The sequence below is a fragment of the Alligator sinensis genome, unplaced genomic scaffold (genome assembly GCF_000455745.1).
Source record: "Alligator sinensis unplaced genomic scaffold, ASM45574v1 scaffold628_2, whole genome shotgun sequence".
Taxonomy (NCBI): domain Eukaryota; kingdom Metazoa; phylum Chordata; order Crocodylia; family Alligatoridae; genus Alligator; species Alligator sinensis.
The window spans coordinates 2730641-2737387 of NW_005841833.1; the positions used below are offsets into that span (position 1 = coordinate 2730641).

Consider the following 6747-nt stretch of genomic DNA (forward strand, 5'->3'; position numbering starts at 1 on the left):
TGTGGGCCCCGCGCGCGGGGGTCTCCCTCGGGCCCGCCGCCGCCACACCGCGGGGAAGGGGGGGTCTCCGTGGGGAGGTGTCGGGCCAAGCTCGGCGAGGGGGCGCAGGATGGGGTATGTTTGCCCACCTGGCAACGTGACGGTTCGGGGTCCCGTCTGCACGTCGTGGGACAGACCGCCGCGGTCGGGGCGGCGCGCAGAGTGGCACGCCGGCCCCTCCTTGACACGGCTGAAACTGGGAGTCCGCGTGTCCCTGACACGATAGCGGACCTCGCCAGTGTCGGGCCAAGCTCGGCGAGGGGGCGCAGGATGGGGTATGTTTGCCCACCTGGCAACGTGACGGTTCGGGGTCCCGTCTGCACGTCGTGGGACAGACCGCCGCGGTCGGGGCGGCGCGCAGAGTGGCACGCCGGCCCCTCCTTGACACGGCTGAAACTGGGAGTCCGCGTGTCCCTGACACGATAGCGGACCTCGCCAGGCTTGCGGACGCCAGAGCGAGTACGGGCAGCCTTTAGGAAGAGGGACTTCCCCCCCCAGAAGCACAGATGACCGCGAGGGAGCTGCCACAGCGGGTCCGAGGAACCGGTGACCCCGACCGGACGGACGGCGCTGTCTTCGAGAGAGCCGTCGCGTCGCTCCGAGCCCGAAACCCTCCTGCCATTTTATCTGAGAAAGGCGGTTAGCGCAGTTGCGAATCGTAATCGTTATCGATGGCCCCACATCCTTCCTTGCCTGCCCGCGGCCCTGATCGCAGCCCCGTGCAGGGCGGGTCTGTCCCTGGAAGATGCTCCGGCGCTCAGAGGCGTGCGGATGCCCCTCTGGGCACGCGCGGCTGGTCGAGCGGTGCTGCCGGCGATGGGTCCGTATCGGGGCTTTTCTTCGCCAGCCCCGTGAATCCTCGGGGTCTCAGTCCTCGGCGGCCCGTGCCCAGGCTCCCTCCGGAGAGCGCACACGAGTCAGGGAGCGCGGCGTTTCACGGGTAATGCTTTTCACGGCGCGCTCGCCTTGGTTTCGCTTTGTTTTGATGATGGGGCAGTCGACCTGAAACCTCGTTGTTCGGACACGATAAGTCAGAAGTCATTTCAAGCCCTGTCCCCCGCTGTGGGACCCTCTGGAAGCCAACGGGGGGTTTCACGAGGTCCTTAAAGGACCTTTGGAGCTGGCCTGGTCTCAGTGGTGGCTGGTGACGGAGCAGGGAGCAATGGGCTCAAGCTGCAGCAAGGGAGGGAAATGGAGGTTCGAGATTAGGAAACTTTCTCACGAGGAGGGTCTGGAACGGGTGACCCGAGAGGTGGTGGACTCTCCATCCTTGGAGGGTTTTAAGACCGGCTTGACAAAACCTTGGCTGGGGTGACATAGTTGAGGCTGGTCCTGCTTGGAGCAGGGGTTGGGCTCCCGAGGTCCTTTCCACCCTTGTTTTTTATGGTTCTGTGCAAGGGTTTTGCTCGTCCCCTGTCTCTGTGCGACGGCCCCAAGCAAACCAGGGGAAGAACATGCTGAGGGCAGAAAGAGCCTTTATGCAGCGTAGCTCCTGGATTTCTTGAAATCTCTGGGTTGGTTCCCGCAGGGTTGCCGTGCCGGAGTTTGATCCCAAATCGGGGCCTAGGTGATTCTGCACCCTGCGGCATTGCGCGCACAAAGCCAACACGCTCAAAGTAGAGGCGGTGCATTTTTTCCCCCCTTCCCAATCTCCATCAGCTGCGTTCGTCTGAGGTGGCTTTTGGGTACTCTGAATTGGGTCTGTTGAATACCTGGATCACGCAGGGTTGTGTTAGAAATGGGCATAGCATCAGGCCAGTATCCCCTAGCCAAGGGCGAGCTAGCTGGGAGCAACACGCTGTCTTTCCAGGCACCCCCAGAGGCGTCATGCTGGCCCGCCGGAATCGGGTTGCTGATTTTACAGGCTTTTTGAAAGCAAATGTTGTGGCATTATAAAACAGGTCGACAGAGAACGCCTGGAAGCATTTCTGTACAGTGCCTGCCACGAGGGGGTGCTACCTGGCCATGGTCTTTAGGTTCGACTGCACTGCAAATGTTAGTAAGAACCAACCAGGCCCCACACACACGTATTTATTTATTAAGTCTAAAGGCAATCGTGCCTGTTGAATCACGTAAAAGACAACTTTGCTCCCAGCCCCAGCATTTGCATTGGGCTTTCGTATTGTTTGTAAGAGCAAGGGAGCCTTGTGACCAAGGTGACAACGGTTACAGTGCGTAGCCTTCCTTGTTCAAATAGCCCATTATCGCAATGTCGCTGGACAAGTGAAGGTAGGATTTGGACCTTGCTCTCAAAGCGCAGCCCCTGCCTGGAGTTGCTAGGATCTGTGATCCATGGCCGGACGGTTTTGCTTGCCCCTTGTAGACAGCACCGACGCTGAGTGATGCGCCACTGCATATAACTCTGTTGACTGTGTGATACATGGGCCCAAACTCTGCTCTCAGATATTCGCTTTGCCCCTAGTCACGTCAGAGCGAGCGGGGTGTATGCATTCATGCTGTGGCCAGAGAGTTGGCGGCTGCAACACGGGTCCTACCCCAGTCACTCTGCCTTTCGGCATCTGCACTCTGCCGCTGTGTGACGTGGGATGCCGGGCCAGATGGACCTAGGGTCTGACCCAGGACATGGCAGTTCTCATGCTCTTGTCAGCTGGCTCCCTCTTGGCATCTAGGATTGGAGTCTAATGGCTTCAAAGGTCCTTGGAGTGCCTTCCCAATGTCTTGCATTCAAGAGCTTGTCTCACTTTACTCCAGCCATACATTTGGTCCAATTGAGGATATCACCCCCCCAACATCCCTGCCTCGTGCATCATTCCTGGACCATCACAGCTACACCGTCACTCTAATGCTATTTTTGGCACCCTGGTAATTTGGCTGTCTGGGAAGTGTTAGTTTTCTGTGGGGCACTACAGAAAAAAGAGAGGGAGGGGAAGTTCTGAAAAAAGCATGGGAATTTTTATCTTCAAGTGGAGGCAGCAGCCCATACATGATGTATTCTGTGTCTCTTTTCCCCTCAGCTGGAGGTTGGCAGCGATGAGGATCGCAAGTTCAATGCGAGGTAAGCAGAGCGGCTTTATTTTAAGTGTCGTTTCCAGCGCTGCTATGAAACCGGCCTTCTCTAGGCCTCCACCCCCCAATGAGCCGGGCAGGTAGAGCCTATGTCTGATGGGGCTGGGGCAGATGCGGGATTTGGGCAAGCAGCGTTCAGAGTATCATGGCCCACCGTTTTGCAGTCCGTGGATTTCTGAGTTTGGGGCTCAGAGGGTTGAAAGCACAGAAGGATGTGCAGATTTTTTGGTAGGAAATTGTTTGTGTAAATCGTAGCTCCACTCTCTTCTCTCGGTGTGTCTGCTTCCGTTGGGGCCGCCCTCTTGGCATATGAAAGGAGGTAAAAATGGAAGGCAGGGCTTCCAGGGGCACCCGCGCACATACGATTTCACTACCTGGCATGCATCTGATCGGGGCTGGGGGAGAAAGCTGATTTCATCTGGAAACTGGGTACCTTTTTCTTCTGGGTGGGAATGGACCGTTTGATTCTGTGTAGAGCAGAAATCCAGGGCCTCTTCTAGGTAGGAAAGGTGCAGGCGGCTGGGTTTATAGCCTTTGCCGCTTGGCTCAAAAGGGATTTGCTTTTGATTACAAACCGTTCCAACGCTGCCGAGCAGCTGGTGACTTTCCCCACCAGCCTTCAGAGGTTCTGCCTGCATTTACGAATGACTCCTGTTTGGAAACATTGGGAGTGCAGCCTGCTTCACTTACGTGCCTATCAGATAAGGGCAGCATTCACTGAATGGCATAACATGACTCCAGTCCCAATATTTTGCCTATTGCTTACATTGGGGCCAACTACTTAACTTTATGCACCGCTGTGTGCTTTGTACTGCTGTTGTGCTGCTGTTTAACTGCGTACCCCGAGGGAGGCCCTGGCCATTTTAAAGCTACTGTTAGAGGCAGAAGGTGCTCTGAGGGAGCAGGTAAGGAGCCTTCAAGAGGTACAGAAAGCTTAAGGCGGGCTCTTCCCACGCATACAGAGCGCTGTGCATGTGGGATTCGGAGAGGTGCTTGCTCCAGGTAAGCGGAAGCCTGTTCCCAGTCCCAGGGTTGCGTGTCGATACGTCGTTCTGCGTAGTAGTAAAAGCAGGATTTGGTGCACTGGTCCTTCTCCCAGCCTAGCCACATTGCAGAAACCCTCCCATTGACTTGAGGTGGAATGGCGCCCAGGACTTCGCTTTTGTGCTTGTGGGTGAAGTTACACATTATGCTTAGACCATAGTAGGCACTTAAAATGCGAGTCTGCACGTTAAAGCTCGTTAAGCCACGCTTACTGCCCTCTGAGCGTTTCAGAGTAACACCACTTCAGGTGAGGATTAACTCTGGGCCATGCTACCCAGCTCACGTTAGGGTAACTTTAGCCTGCTCCACAGAGCTCAAACAAGCCATTTGCAATCCTCCAGCATCCCAGGATGCACTTTTCCCAGCCCTCCTCCCATCCAGGACAGGAATAGAGCCTCCTAGCCACATCCCTGCTGCCCTCTAGTGGCAAGTCAGAGCGATGCAGGCAAGAAACAGTATTAACCCTTCATGTGACACCGCTCACAGCATGTCCCAACTTCAACACCGCTTAACATTGCACGCATTTCGCATGGTCTAAGGGGAACGTGTAACCTCACCTTGTGTTTATCCCACAGTAAGATAGAAAGGATAATCCTTAGCCTGGCAAGAGCATCATGGAAACCAGTTCCAGTCACTGCCGCAAGCTGCAGTCAGGATTGTTTGTTGCAGGGAGCAGGTAGTAATGCCTGGGGAAGCCTGGGCAGACATTTGGCAGCAGAGTGCCAAACTGCCGGGTCGGGCTGGCTGCTTGGGTGTACATGTGAAATGCGCATGCCCACATCAGGCACTGACACCTGCCGGTGGTCGAATAAACCAAGGGTGGCAGTGCTCACACTGCTCTTAATGTGGGTTTGCATCATTTTTCTCACTGACGTACTGCAAGCAGCAGTCGGGCCCAGAGTCCACCCCCTTTCCAGCCCACTGGACTGCCCGAGCATATGAATGTTTGCAGGGCTGAGACCTAAGTGTGTAGCAGCTGCCCATGGTCACCTGGATCTTTGTGCGAGCCTCTGACTGCTTTCAGTGCCAAGTCTGGCGTGGGGGGTTCAAGGGAACTTGTCTCCCCAACACTGTGGCTGAGTATTAGGTTTTCAACCTGGATTTCAGCCCTCTGCACAGACAGAGCTGGTCTCCCTTTCTTCCAGGGGGTGGCAGGATTGTTCAACGCTGCTGTTTCTTTGCTCTGAAAGCAACCTGAAGCTTAGGTTGCCTTTGCTGGGTGTTATGCCCATGCAGATCAGTGCGGCCATATGATATTTTAGTCTGATACTTCACTGGGGGAGACCAACAGGACAGCAATGCCCTGGCGCAGGTGCTGTTCCTGGCAGAGGTGAGGGTCCATAGTGCAGCTCCAGCTTTAAATGCCTCTCAGGATCCTCGTAGGTAAGGAGAGGAAGAACTGGGGGAAGTCAGAGCCCATTTCCTTGCAGCACAGTTAAGATCTGCTCTTGGATGTTGGCAACATAGGATTTTCATTTGCTTTGCAGAGCATATTTTTCATTTGTTTCAAGAGGTCCCGAGTTTTCCTCCTCCTGTGTACATGGTCCAATTCCCTACATGAGAGATAAGGGAGATGCATGACGGCATGCTCTCTGCCACTGCTGCCAGAGAGGTGGCAACGTCAGCCCCTGGCCAGTCTCAGTGAGCAGCCCTGTTATCTTCCACAGTCCCGGCAGGCTCCAGCTGTTTTGAGCCATGCGCGTCCCCACCCTGAAAACTTTCCATAGGAGACGCAGGCTAAGACAAGTCCCCAGGGAGCCTGTGTCCACGTACAGCATCCTGGCAGCAGAGACGTGGTGGCTAATGGTTGTGAAAGCTCACATCTGTCACTAATTTAGCTTTGCTGGGTAAACCCCAGGGTGGATGTCTGGCTACAGACAGAGGGTGGCTTTCCCTAGCTTCTGAGAGCCTGGGGGAGCTTCTGCCCACAGAGTTGTGCCTACACAGGGTCCTCCAACCACCTTCACTGTGTGTTGGTGGCTAACGTGGCAGTAGCCCTCATAGTACGGGCACAGCTGCAGTCCAGCTCTCTTTTCAAAGATGTCCCCTTCTCTGGCCTTCTCTCATGCAGTAGTGTGTTGTGATGGCTTGCCTTTTCTTCTTTCTTCTTAGCGCCAATGGGAGGTTGGGGTATTCATGTTGTCCTCAGCATCGAGCCAGAAAGCTGTTTTCTGCCATCAGATGTGCAAAAACAAGCCCCCAGGGTGAGCACTGAGAGCCGCAGGCCACCAAACCCTTTCTGCTCGTTCCCCAGGATGCTCGTGCCTTTGTTATTTTGAAGACTGTGTGTCTGTGGGATGCCGGAGACTTTTAGCCCTGCACTTACTCCTAACCACAAGAACAGTTTCCTTGAGTCAGCAGGGTGACTTAGATGCTTAGAGTTAAGCCCACGCAGAAGACTTGATGGGATCAGGGCCAGTTGGCATCAGAGGGGGGTCATGCATGACCAGCTTCTCTGAAAATCGAGTACTTACAGAGCCGCTTTCTTTTCTGAGACCTGGTCCATCATGAGGCAGGACCTGAGAGCAAAATTTGACCCGTGAGCCTCTAACTGCTCTGGAGGAGGAGGAGTGATGAAATTCTCTTCCTAAGAACTGTTTGAGGATTTTTTTTTCCTTGATATAATTCAGTTTAGAT

At 54.8% G+C, this 6747-nt stretch overlaps 2 protein-coding genes across 3 annotated transcripts in view; one reads left to right on the forward strand and one right to left on the reverse strand.

Moving 5' to 3' along the window:
* DAO (D-amino acid oxidase) overlaps positions 1–233 on the reverse strand; it is an 18859-nt gene extending 18626 nt beyond the window's left edge. Inside the window, exon 1 of the mRNA XM_025198573.1 lies at positions 129–233. The gene's annotated coding sequence lies outside the window, so the exon portion shown is untranslated. The remainder of the gene's footprint in view (positions 1–128) is intronic.
* A 2779-nt stretch (positions 234–3012) lies between these two features.
* Positions 3013–6747, forward strand: part of SSH1 (slingshot protein phosphatase 1) — a 40840-nt gene continuing 37105 nt past the window's right edge. For both annotated transcript variants that reach the window (XM_025198592.1, XM_025198597.1), the window contains exon 1: positions 3013–3055. The gene's annotated coding sequence lies outside the window, so the exon portion shown is untranslated. The remainder of the gene's footprint in view (positions 3056–6747) is intronic.